The sequence below is a fragment of the Panicum virgatum genome, chromosome 6N (assembly GCF_016808335.1).
Source record: "Panicum virgatum strain AP13 chromosome 6N, P.virgatum_v5, whole genome shotgun sequence".
Lineage (NCBI taxonomy): Eukaryota > Viridiplantae > Streptophyta > Magnoliopsida > Poales > Poaceae > Panicum > Panicum virgatum.
In genome coordinates, this window is record NC_053150.1 from 47,658,812 (window position 1) to 47,674,828 (window position 16,017).

The window sequence follows — 16,017 nt, forward strand, 5'->3', positions numbered from 1 at the left end:
CATGCAAGTTGTCCTAGTCAATCTACAATCAATCAAAAGCAAGAATAACAACAAAAGGATTTAATTACTTGAAATAAAAGTAAGGGACACGAGACAACCGGATTTTTTCCCGTGGTATCGAGGAGTTGACGCTCCCCCCTAATCCACGTTGGAGCACCAACACAAGGGTATAGCTCCCTTGCTTCACCAAGAAGCAAGTGATCACTAAGAATCCTCCTTCTCCATCTCCGGAACGGCGAGCTTCACACCGTGTACAATCTTCTTGTCTTGGGGCTCCCACAAACTACAAGAGCTCACCAAGAACCTCCCAATCACCAAGACCGGCTAGGTGCCATCAAACACCAAGAGTAACAAGCTCCTAAGCCTTCACTTGACCTACACTCAGTTGGCCCTAGCTCAAGCACACTTTCTACACTTGCAAAGGATGAATTCTTCAAGGTTGAAGCACAAACAATGTACTAGATCTTCTTTCTTTTGCTCAAAGCACTTTCTCTTCTTCTCAAAGGTGGCCTCAGATATTCAAGGTGTCAAAGGCAACTGAAATGAGCCAGGGGGTGCCCTTATATAGAGTGGAGGAGGTCACATAGCCGTTGGAAGTTTACTGCAGAAAAATTGTGACCACCGGAAGAACCGACAGGTTAGAAAGTGTAAGCATCGGTTCAACCGGTCTCACTGTGTCCAATTAGTAGCCGTTGGGGTTCTGACACAGTATCCGGGCTTGCGTCATTGTACCGGTGCATGCTCCGTAGGGGCATCGGTTCAACCGGTGCTGAAGAGGTTCACTGATCAACTCAAACAAGCTCTCTAGAACATAGTATTTCCAATGCACCGGTGCTTGATTTTGAAGCGTCAGTTCAACCGGTGCTGAAGGCGAGTTGAGGTCCACCATAACATGCTCTCTGGAACATAGTACATCTAATGCACCGGTGCTTATCTTTTTGACCATCGGTTCAACCGGTGCTATAGAGATTGTTGATTTGATTTCTGCTTGCATCCAGAGAGATAGACCGACAGGGCGTCGGAACTTCCGCCAAGCATCGGATGCTCCGATGCTAGGGCATCGGTTAAACCGGTGCTGCTGTTTTTCTTTGTTTTCAACTGAATTGACTTGGATTTGAACGTAACTTCGATAGTTTCTTCTTCCAAGCGCTGTGTTAACTTCTATTGACCATCTTGGGCTGTTTTTGAGCAAGTGTGCAAGATTTCTAAGGCCAACTCAATTTTGGTCAAGCTACTAACTCATGAACCCCTCTTAATAGTACGGTCAAGAACTAAAAACTATAAACCCTAACTAAATCAAGTGTCCTTCATCTCCTTTTGACACTTGAGACTAGAAAGGTCCTTAATCTTTAAAATTGAGTCCTTAGCACAATCATTATTTTATCCTTCAAAACACACGTTAGTCGCATACGGTTGTCATTAATCACCGAAACTTACCATTAACATCTATCGGCCTAGATGCACTTCAATCTCCCCTTTTTTGGTGATTGATGACAACACAAAGTAGAGATACATAAGATATGAAATTGAAACGCGATAAACAAGCATGCATTACTCGAAATAAAGCACATGTAGGGACATGTTAACACATAGCATACATAATATCCAAATAACATGTCCATACACAAAATTCATGAAGATCCAAACACGCCACAAACCACCAAGCTCCCCCTATCTCTACTCCCCTACTCCCCCTATCTATCTCCCCCTTTGGATACAAAGCACCAAAAAGAAAGGCGATCTAGTCCTGAGCTGGAGAAGGCGGGGTCTTCAGGCTGGGTCCGGTGGAGAACTGAGCGGCGGAGTCATCGGCGTCGTCGTCCGTCCAGTCGTCGTCGACCGAAGAGGACTTCTGCTCGACCGGAGTCGTCGGAGCAGCAGAAGTAGCTGGAGTAGTGGTAGTAACTGGCTCGGCGACGACCGTGGAGTCCGTCGGAAGGGCAGACGTGACGGGAGTCAGGTCTAGCTGAGTGGGGCGCACAACTGACGGACGGAGCACCTCAGGCTGTGAGGGTGACTCAAACGTGAGTGACTGAGCTGAGGGGTGCTGTAGCTGATGCAGAACCTGCTGCTGCCTGAGGAACTCTGCACTCTGCTCGGCTGTCCAGACACTAGGCTGTGGAGCATGAGCCGGAGCAGTAGTGGAAGTAGGAGCAGGGCTGGCAAACAACCCGATCTGAAGAAGTGGTGACATCGGGAAGGATGCCAAGGGTGTCTGCACAAAACCGCCAACAGGTGGAGGAGGAGCGGTGGGGTCGAACTGGAGCTGCTGGGGTGTAGGGAGCTGAGGTTCAGGCAGTCCAGTGTGACGGTACAGCTGACCGAAGCATCCCGAGAAGAAAGTGAACATCTGCTGCTGAATTTGGGACTGCTGCTGAAGCTGTAACCTCATGGCCTCCTGCTGCTGCCGGATCCCCTCGAGTACTAATGTCTGGGCCTCCTGCTGGCGAGCCTGCTCGGCTTGCATGCTTAGCTGAGCTGCAGCAAACCGGTCCTGCTGGTCAAAGAGCCTCTGAATAATGGTAGCGAGTGCATGGGGCTGTGTGACCTGTGCAGTGGTAACTGGAGGAGCAGGGGTGCGGGCTGCACCAGAGGATCCTGCCTCATCATCATGAGCACCTCGAGGGATGGTAACAGTGGGTATGAAATCCTCGTCATCCTCCGAGTCCTCTGAGTCTGTGACTAGGTAGTGTGGGAGCTGGGCCTCTGCTGCTGCAAGTGAAGCATCCTCAGCTGCAGTGGGATCATCCACAACTCTACCCTCAGCCAAAACACGCTCATCCAGAATCCGCTGTGCCCTGCGCTGGCCTCTTAGGCCACGACGACCGTCTCGAGGAGTAGTAGGCGAGTAAAAACTGAAGTGCGTCCTCGACTGCTCCAGCTCATCCATATGCTCATTCTGACTGAGCTGAGCGAGTATCCAGCAGATCCAATGAGCAAATGGATGGCGACGGTGAACTGTCATCCCATCTAAGATCACATCCTCTGGCTCGCAGATAAAGAAGTCGACGAGGTCAAAGTCTCGTCCTGTCATGATATACAGTAGAAGCCACTGCTGCAGAGCTGTGATCCCCTCATTGTATCCAATCCGGAACAACAGACTCTTCCTCAAAGCTAGGTGTACGGAGTGAGCTACGGGAGTCAGTCTGTCTGGTGTCCTCGGAGTGCCAGGCAGGAAAGGCTGCTGAAAGAGAACGCCGACCTCCTCGTCAGACGGTGCGTGAGTCTCATGAGGACGACATGGAGGCACTGTGTTGCCGTAAGCCTGATAGTGCAAGAAGTGTGGCTCCTCGTCAATCTGAACTCCTAGCAGGGTAGCCAAACGTGCTCGAGTCAGTCTGTAATGCCTCTGCTGGAACATGAAGTCAATGAACTGCCGGTCCTCCTCAACAAATAGGGTGGCGTAGAAAACGCGAACCCACTCTCTGATATACCGGGACCTCTCATTCAGCAGAGCTGGTAGACCCTCATATCTCTCAAACAAAGGGAGGATAGGAATGTTTCCTGCGGCCACGCGCATAGCCACCCAGTGAAGCATTTTGTGCTCACTGATCTTGATGTCCATATGAGAATACGCGTGGTAGAAAGACTCGTGGAGCAGAGTGTGAAAGTGACGGTCAACTCCAACGTCCCTCTGCTCGGGAAACCACTGCTCCGGGGTGACATATCTCTATCTCGGAGTCATGTTTACCACTGGCATGAGTTTGCCTCCCCGCCCCGTCTCCCCCTCCACCCGCCCCACGCCTCTGTTGATGCGAGATGATCACACACTAAGCCCAGGAGCCCTGTACGCCAAGCCCGGACTACACTTGATTTGAACCAAGGCGTGCCACTCAATTTGACTTGTAAATTGATAAGGAAATAACAAATAGTCAAACTCAAGAGTGTATCGGCTGGATTTCCGAATCACTCTTACGCGGGGTATTGGCAAGACCCTGCCGATACAGAAGACGACAAAAGATCGGGTATGATAAGCATGTAATAAAAGCGATCTACAAGGGATCGGCAATGAGCTGTCGATGCCGATAAGCAACTAGACGGGTAGATCTAAAGCCGACACGTGCCGGGTAACAATGTACAAACCCACGAATGTATGGATCTGGACAAAGCTAAGCTTATGATTCAATCTAATCGGCTTTACAAGATTTATCGTGATAAACAAGGAACTTACAACCGATTAAACAGATCACTAAGCCGGGTAATTTGTGAATAAATCTAAACGAGAAAACAGCGATGCGCCCGAGATCAAAGCTTAGATAAATTCGATAAATTTTGAATAGATCTGAACGAAGTCACATCGATGCGTCCGAAAGCTAAAGCTCAGATTTACTCGGTAAACGAAAACTTACCAGCAAACCAAATCGCTCGAATGTGAGACATCCTTGATCAGCTCGAAAGAACTTGCAGAAAGAAAAAGATGGCGAAGCCGCCGACGAGAAAGTAAATTGCAAGTAGAGTAAAATTTGTTTGTTGGATGTGTATCAATCTTTACAATAGTCGGGAGGTCCATATTTATACCCCACGCTAACACAATCCTAGCCGATTACAGCAAAGCATAATTCTATCTTAAGAAAATTATTTTAATAAACAAAAAACACTGCCTTCCAAACCGAGACCGTCTCATATCAAAACTTGCCCAAAAAACGCTGAGACGCCTGATCGGCACCAAACCGTGCCTGATCCCCTTCTTCTGTGCACCATCATATTTTTCAACCCGGCATTCCTTCCTTTTACCAATTCTTTGACACGTGCCAAAAAACGGTGTCAACACATGCCTCCCAGTTTCGGAGTGCAATATCCTTTTGCTCCGAAATTATTTCTCAGTCATAATTATTTCCTTCAAACGGTTGCCTCAAAAGCGCTTCATGCCGTTGTATTGTAAACAGCTCGTCAATCCAGAATCCCGGCTTCTGAGGTGGGGCCATCCTATAAATACATCAGCGTACCTTTTGCCCTTTTTCTTCTCCACAACATCTAGGCCACCCTTCTCTTTGTTCAAGAACTCATCTGCTCCGCTGCCTCTGAAACTCAGCGCACCTTCTCCAATCACGAGAGACTCCTCCAGGCTCTGCAAATGGCTTTCATATCCGAGATCCCCCAGGTACGCTAATCTTAATCCCCTTTCCGCACCTTTATTTTATCTTTCAATTCACAACTATTCTTGATTTCCCCCTTTTCCGTCATCATTTCTAGGCCCTTAGGACCTCGATCTTCATCCCTCTGTCCGAGCAACCTAGCATGGTTTGCATGGGTCCTATGGGCAATTCAGATCCAACCAATATAATCAACCTGGAAACCGGTAGAATCCCCCTTAAAGCTTTAAATATGACCTCAAATTGGTCTCTCGCTTTTAGATCTTGGCCGAGCGTCACCCCAGGATGGAGGAATTGGTTCCGTAGAGTAGCAAGAGTTTATCAGGCTGACTGGGAACAACATGACATTAGTCAATGCCTGAACCTTTCTCTATCTGAGATGGTCAAGAATGAGCCGATGCTCGCATCGGCTTCCTATTTCTGGTCTGACGCCATCAATGCCTTTTTGTTTGGCCATGGCCCGATGTCTCCAACCTTGCTAGACGTCATGATGTTGACTGGCCTGAATATCACTGCTTCCGACCGATCCTTTAATTTCTTGGACCAAGCTTCTTTTCAGATAAAGACCAGAACCATCGGTGGCTGGAGCGGATATGTCACCGAGAATATGAAAACTGGCTCTGTGTCAGTCAGGGAACACACCGCTTTCCTCAATATGTGGTTGGAAAAATTCATCTTCAGCGGAAAAACAACAGGTCCAACCAACAATACTTTGAAGATGGCCGAAACCTTGGCTGGTGGAAACCCATTACCCCTTGGCAAACATCTTCTAGGATCAGTCTACAACCTACTCTATCAAGTATCGGCCAAACTATGGGCCGATCAACCAATCTCCAACTTGGGAGGCCCCTTGTGGTTCATTTAGCTATGGTTGAACATGTATATGCATAAAATCATGGGTATCAAGCTGTCAGAGCTGTCAGAAATGTCCTTCCCCATCTGAAGAATTTGACGAAGAGGAAGACCCAATCACTCGCCGTTGCACTTCCTTCGGCGAAGCAGCTATTATGATTGTCAATTATTCCAACGTCTTTGGCAAAACTGATTTCTTCAAATGTTTCTATAATGGTTTTACTGAGAACTCCACCATCTGGTTCGCGTACCATGATGACAACACAGAATATGAAAATCCTTTCAAATTCAGTCTTGACTCTTGGAGAGATAACGACGGAGCCACAAATATCATGAGAGAGATCATATCCCCAGGAATTCTGCCTGCCAACTTTACTTCTGGAAAAAGTGCAATCGGCTATGAATTCTGTTATCCATCAGTGGTAGCCAGGCAATTAGGATTTGTTCAAGTGCCGCCCCTCCTCTACTTCGCCGACAAGGTGCAGGCGAGAAACCCAATTGGCACTGCTCTTACATACAACCGGCTGAAGAGTTTGGAGCCTATCATCGATATGACACAGCTAGCTGATTGGCAAATAGCGCCACTTACCCCTATACCCTTTGTACAATGGTGGTCAGAATGGCAAGAGCACATCTTCTGTGGATCATTGAAAATTTATTGCATTGCCTTGGATGAGAATTACCAGAGTGCCGATGATGAGGTAAACACAGAAACTCCTCTTGCTATATTTTTATCTTACACCGCTTTTCTGTATTCTGACAAACCCTCTTAACAGGTTGATGGCACTTCACCCCCAACAATCAGCAGAAGCGGGCAGCCGATCAGATACTCTCCACCAACCGACTATCCTCTCATCGGCTATAACGCACCAACCCTTGCTGGCGTCGCTGCTAGTAAGAAACGCAAGATGGCCAGCACTAAGAGAACAATTCAGAGGACCCTAGGCTCTTCCAGTCAGACTCTGACTATTGCATCGGCACCAGACACTGATGTTCCAACAGATGCTACTCCTCCTCGTTCAGAAGGTAATAAACAACTTTCATTTCCTCTACTGACTACAATGCATCTCTTGCTAACCATATTATCTGGCATTTTAAGATGTAGCTGTCGAAGATACAGATGAGGAAGACATTCAAGAAATTGCCTCTCAAACATCTCCGATAGTCCAGGTATTTCGCTTGTTTATTCATCACCTTCTGACATACATATGATATTTGCCAGCGTTATTGCTTGCATCCTCTGCGTCACTTACTGATGAAGTCTTCCCAATACAAGTAAGATGTTTTACTTTTCCTAGAAATCTAGAAGAACAACACTAACATCTCCTTCCCTCTTAACCAGGCACAAGACAGTCCAGACAACAATCTGTTCTCTTTTCAACTGGGGACCATTGGTGCAGAAGATGAGGCCATATCATCAGCAGAATCCTGCAGTTGCTGAACCAAGATATTGACCAACTTGTTCAAGATGCTAAGCTGATTTGCATTATTCTGAAGTCTCTAAAGGGCACTCTCCCTGAATCTCTTGAAGAAGCACTGCATCCTGATGCTTTCATCGAAAGCCACCGGATCTCTGTTCTCAAAGCCCAAAAGTGTCTCTCTGATCGGCTTCACCAAGAGCAAACGATCAAACAAAGAGATGACCTAAAGAATCTTGTGGAAACAACCCGTGGGAAGATTGCCTCTCTGACTCAGTCCAAGGCAGATATGGAAGAGTCTAAAAAAGACTTGGAAGTCAAACGGGAACGCCTCATCAAAGAACTGGAACAAGTAAATCAAGAAATTGCCGATATGGATAATAAATTATCCCAGCTCCCAACAACTCTTCATCAACTCGAGGCAGAGAAACAAGAGCAAGCTCGTCAGAGTTATCAACTCCACAAGAGCATCAAAATTGTACCAGGTTCTGCCGAGGCTGACATCAAAGAGATCCAGGATGCTGATGATATTCGCCTCCGTGCGATCTCTGTGATCCAGAATGCCCTTGGATCCTTGTAAATTGCTACTTGTTCTTGTCATGGTGGAAAAACTTCAATCTGATGTATTGTAAACAATGTTTAACTTACAATCCCTGCCTCTAGCCAATACATCATTTTCCTTTTGGATTTTATTGCCCTAAGGTCGATACAAAATTATATCGGCCATCCATAGCCAATGTTATCACAACATCACTGGCTTTCCTTTACATTTTTGCTCTAAAGGCGACCCTTACTACGTCGGCTGTACAAAATCCTAGCCGATGTTTGCATCATCAGCTTTTACAATGCCATTCAAGATTCATCTGTAGATCCAGTTGCTGAACTTGACGACATCTCATAATCGGCGACCTTCAGAAACTCAGCTTCCCATGCTTGGCCAGAAAAACATTTTACTCTTTCATAGCTTTCCTCACAGGTTTCTGCCGATGCAATACTGAACGACGAATCGGCAGCAACAACTTCAACAACATCGCCGATCCATTGTATAAGGCATTGATGCATAGTAGATGGTATGCAACAATTGGCATGAATCCAATCTCTCCCCAAAAGCAAACTGTATGATCCCTTCCCATTAATAACAAAGAAAGTAGTAGGGAGAGTCTTACTGCCGATGGTCAAATCAACACCCAATGCTCCAACTGCCGGGGATACGACCCCTTCAAAATCCTTGAGCATCATATCCGTTTTGGTCAGGTCCTCACTACCCTTTCCGAGCTTGCGTAGCATGGCATATGGCATTATGTTTACTGCTGCTCCTCCATCTACTAGCATCTTTGTAACAGGCTTACCATCAACAAATCCTTTCAAGAACAGAGCTTTAAGATGTTTACGTTTTTCATCCTCTGGTTTCTCAAAAGTAGCCGGTATAGGTTCTAAATTTAGCTGAGCCATGGCCTCTTCCAAGTCTTGCTCCTTATCTTCATCATCTGGAGCTATGAACTCACTGGGTAGCATGAAAACCATGTTGATAGGGACAGCCGATGACTCTAATTGTTGCCCTTCATCGGCCTTTGGCTTGACACGCCAAACTTCAGATCTGACTCCCCTCCTGGGAGCCTCTCTTCTTTCCTCCTCCTCCAGTGCCTTTGTCTGATGCAGTCTCTGAACTCGTCTCTTCTGTGATCTGGTCAAACCTCTTGGACACCATCGAGGCCGATCGATATTGTCATGAACAGGCTCTCTCTCTCTGGATCTCTGCGGTGTGGGTATTCATCTGAAACTTGAGCAGCAGCAGCTTGTTCAACTCGCTCATCGGCAAAAATCCTTCCTCCTGCAGGATCACGTAGCATGGTCCTGCCCCCCAGCCGATCATGCACCGAAACCCTACCCCCAGCCGATTATGTACAGAGATGTGTCTATCATTACTTCTCTCTCTAATGATCGGCCCTCGAGGCCTCTAGTCGAAACGTGGCTTCTTATGCGATCGGTCTTCACGATAGAAACTGTTGCACTCTGGACAATTATCCACTATCGGCTGAGTCAACCCTTCTTCCCAATAGTACACAAAGAAAGGACATCTCCAATGCCCTTCATGCCGTCGTGCAGACTCTTCCCTGTACTGTCTTCTTTCTTGATCACGTTGGAATTTGTTTAACAACATCTGAGATGTGACCTTCTTCTTTGGAACCGCTAATTCTTCTTTCTGTGCCGGCTCTTTACCTTTGGCTTCATCGGCCGTTATCTACGCTTTGAGATCAACAGCCCCAGATTCCTTGGCCGATTGTGATGTGAGCATCTTTGTTTGCAATGCATTTCCCATCTTTCCAACATCTACCATGTTTGCTGGAAACGGATGCCCATCAATTTTCATCGGCTTTTTGGGCATCTCAAACTTGAGCCTTCCCTGTTCTATAGCCGATTGTATCTGCTGATGAAACACTTTGCACTCATTGGTGTCATGAGACATTGCGTTGTGCCATTTGCAGCACTTGATATTCTTCCACTCTTGATCTGTCGGAATTGTATGATACGGCTTCAGCTTGATCTGCCCCTCTGACAGTAACATGTCGAAGATCTTATCAGCTTTGGTAATATCAAACCCAAACTTCTCGGGTTCTTTGTTACCGAAAGGACATGAGATCAGCTTCTTATTGTTCTGAACCCACTTAGCCGATCCCACCATCTGATCATCATCAAAATCAGAAGTATCTAAGCAATCAACAAAATTGACTTTCTTCTGAAAGTTGCTTCACTTCTGCTCATACGGTCTTGCCTCCCCTGTCATCCTGTTGGCCATCTGATTGATGCTGTAGAACTCCTGAGAAGCATACTTCTCCTTATGTGTGGCAGGAGTCCTTGGAAATCAACTTCTGCAAGCTGCTGATCAGACAAAACCATGCTAAAGCACCGGTTCTTGACATCTCTGAACCTTTGAATGAAGGTAGCGACCGATTCATCATTCCTTTGCCTCAGGTTGGTCAAATCGGTCAATTTCATCTCCTCTATACCAGAGTAGAAGAACTGGTGGAACTATTTCTCCAGATCGGCCCATTATATAATGGAGTTGGCTGGCAACGTCGTGAACCACGTAAACGCCGATCCGAACAATGACATAGAAAACAAACACACTTTTAATGCGTCTTGTTGGGCCACTTCTCCACTCTGTATGATGAATTTGTTGATGTGTTCCACTATGGAGACTTCCCCTTGTCCAGAAAACTTGGTGAAATCTGGAATCTTATACTTGTGGGGCAATGGCAGTTGATCATAAGCAGTCGGATACAGAGTTCTGTACATCAGATTTTGCTGCTTTAGCTTCAAACCAAACTGATCTCTCATCACCTCAGCAATCTTGGATGCCTAGTCGATCTGTTGACCACCAGCTGATGCTGCCTGTGGTGCTGGTGGAGTCAACGGCAAGGCTGCCGATGCCGGCTGGACGTTTGGTGTGGTCATCGGCTGAGAAGCCGATGCAGTCTGTGTGACTTACCGAGGGGGTTGATTGGATGGTGATTGGTAGAGCACCATCTCATTACCATGACTGCCCTGTGCTGACCTCTGACTAGGTTGTTGTTGTGCTACAGGAGGCACGTTCACGTGACGCACAAAACCAATTGCAAGATCATGGAAAACCTAGGTACTCCATTAGCATGTGGAATCTTGTTTGACAGAACTTCTGTGGGAGACTTGGGTTGCAGTATCATGGGGCCGACCATGTTGACTCCATTAGCATGTTGTTGAGGTGACGGCCATGGGGCCGACACATTGCTTGGGCTTGCTGGCGAAGGTACTGACATAGGTGTAACCGTCGGTTGTGAAGCTGGTGCGGTATCCTGAGGCTGGGTCGGCTATGGAGCCGACGCATTGACTTGCTGATTCATCGGCTGAGAAGCCGATGTACTTGGTTGCCCTGTTGGAGATGGAATCATGTATTCTGGAGGCATACCAAGTCGGGTATCATGACATGAAGCTTCCCTGTGCATATGTAGCCATTGGCGTAGAATTGGTGTACACAAGAGGAAACTGAGTTGATGCTACAGTACTAATCGGTTGTGCATCTATAACACCCCCATCTTCCTGAGCTTGAGGATGAATCTGTGACGTCCCAGTAGCCGATCCAATAGGAGAAAAGACCATCTGACTGGCCTGATGATAAGCCGGTCCCACAAAGCCAGGTGTCCCCCTATCTTGCAGCGTCTTGAGCACAACATTGTGGACATAGTTAGCCATGATCATAGCATGATTCACAAAAGCATGTCCAATCGCTTGATTCATCTGATGTATCATCATGTCCTCCTTCTGTGACTCTTCATATGGTACAAAAGTAGGAAAATTGAACTTTTTTATTACCTCCCCAATTTTGTTGGTGCTGTAGGATAAAAGACACTGCTGCTCAAAAGCTTCTGTGATCACTTTAAGTTCTGCCTTTTGTTCTTCCTTCAGCTTCTCCTTATCGATCGGGATCTGGTTTCGCCCAGAAACCTCTGCTTTCCCGTCGGTTGTCATCTTGATGTTTCTGGTCCCACCGGGCGTGCCAAAAGATGTGTTGACGTGAGATGATCACACACCAAGCCCAGGAGCCCTGTACGCCAAGCCCGGACTGCACTTGATTTGAACCAAGGCGTGCCAGTCAATTTGACCTATAAATTGATAAAGAAACAGTAAACAGTCAAATTCAAGAGTGTATCAGCTGGATTTCCGAATCACTCTTATGCAGGGTATCGATAAGGCCCTGGCGATACAGAAGACGACAAAAGATCAGGTATGATAAGCGTGTAATAAAAGCGATCTATAAGGGATCGGCAATGAGCTGCCGATGCCGATAAGCAACTAGACGGCTAGATCTAAAGCCGACACGTGCCGGGTAACAATGTACAAACCCACGAAAGTATGGATCTGTACAAAGCTAAGCTTATAATTCAATCTAATCGGCTTTACAAGATTTATCATGATAAACAAGGAACTTACAGCCGATTAAACAGATCACTAAGCCGGGTAATTTGTGAATAAATCTAAACAAGAAAACAGCGATGCGCCCAGAAGCTAAAGCTCATATTTACTCGGTAAACGAAAACTTACCAGCAAACCAAGTTGCTCGAATGTGAGACGTCCTTGATCAGCTCGAAAGAACTCGAAGAAAGAAAAAGATGGTGAAGCCGCCGACGAGAAAGTAAATTGCAAGTAGAGTAAAATTTGTTTGTTGGATGTATATCAATCTTTGCAATAGTCGGGAGGTCTATATTTATACCCCACGCTAACACAATCCTAGCCGGTTATGGCAAAGCATAATTTTATCTTAAGAAAACTATTTTAATAAACAAAAAACACTGTCTTCTAAACCGAGACCGTCTCATATCAAAACTTGCCCAAAAAACGCTGAAACGCCTGATCGGCACCAAACCGTGCCTGATCTCCTTCTTCTGCGCACCATCATCATTTTCAACCCGGCATTCCTTTCTTTTACCGATCCTTTGACACATGCCAAAAAACCATGTCAACAGCCTTGCCAAAAAACCATGTCAACAGCCTCAACAGCCTCTCGACGCTTCCTCACGCGCCAGCCTCTCCTCGGCTTTCCACCGCGCCCCTCCTCCGCCAACCCGCGCCCCCCTCCTCCGCCTCCTCGTCACCCCACTATCTTCGCCCGCTCGGCACTGCCGCTCTTGCCCCGGACTCACCGACACTGTCATGCCAGCCCGCGCGCCCATCCTGCGGCTCCCCGTCGCTCCCACTCTCACCAGCTCGGCGCCAGCGCTCTCGCCCGCCATGACACCGGTCGTCATCACGCCGGAGCACGCTGGCCGGACACTGGCACCGTGCGCTCGCGACCTCACCCCGCTCCGGCCGCCGTCGGGCTCCCGGCTCTCACTCCCCCGATCTTTGGCGCCTTCCCGACGATCTGCTTCGGCCCGAAGCCCTCGCCATTGGCTCCATGTTCACTAGCTCGGCACGTCAGGTGAGTCCCCCTTGCAGTCGCTCCCTAATCCGTCTCCCAAATTGGTGAGAGGAGATAGCGAAGCCTGCGTTTTGTTAATCGATCCCGATTTTTAACTGCAATCTTTCTAATTTGAGTTCATCTCTGTGATTGCAATTTTACTCTGTGCAGCCTAAAATTCGCATGATGAGTAATGACTGTGTCTAACCCTTCATCTCTTACCTGCTTCGGCTGTTATATTGTTCACTAAGAAATAAAGTTATTTGCTTGACCAAATTTGGAACATAGGTGTATTGTCAGAGTTCTGATGAGGAACGGAAACATGACGAATGGAGGAGCCAATGACTATCCGTGAAAAGTCTAGGAAAAATTCTTAGCTCAACAGTTCAATATGCAAGGCATAAAAAGTTGAAATATTTTGTTTGTTTATCCTCCTATATAGTGGAAGACAACGAAAGAAATGAGAGAAAAGAACATGTAAAAAAGGCAAGTGTTCATGCAGGATAGGAAGTTCAGCTAACATTTCTGTTTGGCTAAAGATTTGGCCTAAGAGTAAATTGCATAATAGTCTCAATTAGCTACAAATGTAAGTTTGTGATTTAAATCTCTGAGTGGGTGCAGTTTGCCAAATTGAACTTGAGAATCTGTCATTTAGGCCACCTATATTGTTGTGTGTTCTAGGTCTGAACAGAATAGTCTCACACTTCAACAAATTAGTTGTAGGGTAATTTTGTTTAGCATGGATCTGAAGCTGAACTGATCACATCTAACCTAAAAGTGCAAAAGGAAGCAAAACCTCAAGTGAAACTAAATGTGAAATGTTGCCTACACTGTCACTGCTACTACAAGAATGTTGCCTACACTAGCCATTGGGCCTTCCTGCTTCAACGTCCTGCCACCCACCCCACAAGACCCCACGCCCCTGGGTGCGAAAGAAAGGAGCCGAGGGGCGACGCCGCCGCCACCATTTGCGGCCCCCATTCCCTCGCCTCCGGCCTCGCTGCCGGTGGTGACGAGGAGCGGGGTTCCGTCTCTTCAACAGATCACCAGTCTTCGTAGGGTCTTAGTTGAGTCCACCAAGGTCTAGGGTTTGCTCGCCGTTGATGTTCGGCGGTGGAGTTAGGTTTTGCCGAAGGAGTGTGGTTCCTCTGTGGCTTGCTTTTCCTGGCGCCGCCGGCGATGCGGAAGTGACGGTGGCGCAGCAGAATAATTTCTCCCAGCCTCTTCTGTTCTCCGATGGCGATCTACTCCAACATCAATGGAGAGGCTGGGGAGACCTGTCCAGGAGTCGAGGGCCGGCGCATCATCGTCTTCTTCAGGTGATGATGTTGTTGACCCTGTTAATCTCGAGGAAGATGATCTTTGGTGAAAATCTGAGCTTTGCTCGAGTTGCCGGCGGTGGAATCGAAGGATGCGTCGTGGGTACGGGAGTTGGCCGATGCGCCTAGGAGGCAGTGTACTCGGCTGATTCGCCTAGAAGTAAGCCTTCCTCTGCGGCCTCTACCTTGTGGAGATTGGCTCTGGTGCCCGACGACGATTGGGAAGTGGCTTCGGCGGCGGTGACGAACGGATCTCTGAAGGCTTCGAGGAAGATGAACAGGAGCTTTGGACTTCTTTGTAATTTTTCTTTTCTTTGGGGTCCTGTTTGTGAAAGGGCCGGTGTAATGCGCTAAGATCAATACATTTTCCTTCTAAAAAAAAGAATGTTGCCTACACTGATATATTTTGCAGAATTATTTTTTACTCCCAGTCCATTATGTTGATCACAATTTTTATATTATAGGTAGCGATAATTCTGGTGAGTGCATGCATCAACACTGCCACAGAAGCATCCTGTTTCCTGTACTAGCAAACTGCATGATGTGATATGTGAGTTTTGGAGATTATCCTGCTGGGGGTGTCTATTGATACAACACTTTCTGTGCTGCTGCACAATTTCATCTATAGAACAATTTCAATCCAGTCTAGATTGTTAGATAATTGTTGAATTTAAAGAACAAGTTATTTTTGGCATCCAGTCTATAATCACTTGCTTATGTCATGTTTATCACTGGATTGGGGTGAATTAATTAGGATCAACAATGATATCATGCCTATGGCAAGACTTATTTCTGCACACTGATAAGTCAGTGTTTAGATGAATTTTGGTTGTCAGGCAGCATTTCACTAAATTTGAGGGATCATACTTGAGCCCTTCACCATGGGCTATAGATGCATCAGAAAACTTGGCAGCCTTAAAGAGATTTTTTCCTTGTCTCGAGCTTTACAAACCCAAGTTCCGGTAGTCGAGGGGGTTACGCCTCGCCTATGGGGGTAGGCGGACCCCTAGGTGGGCGGAGGTCGCCGGTGAGGTCGGACGGCGGGGGTGGGCGGCGTCGGACGGCAGGCGCGGGCGGCGGCGGGCTCGGACTGAGGGACAGAGATGCGGGAGAGGAACTGGCGGCGGGGACGCGGGCGCGGCGTGGGCGCAGGGTGCGGAAGTGGCAGCGTGCGAGAGAGGATGCGGGAAGAGAGATGCGAGTTGGGCCTTTAAATGGGCCTTTCCCCCATTCTTCTCATTTCATGAGCACTGATCTTCTTTTTTTTTCTTTTGTTTTAAGTATTTTTGCATGTATTCTGCTAAAAAAAGTATTTGTACATGTATTAATCACCGCCTAGAAAAATACCCAAGAACGCCTAGGCGCGATTAATCCTGCCTAGGTGCTAGGCAGCAGGGTTA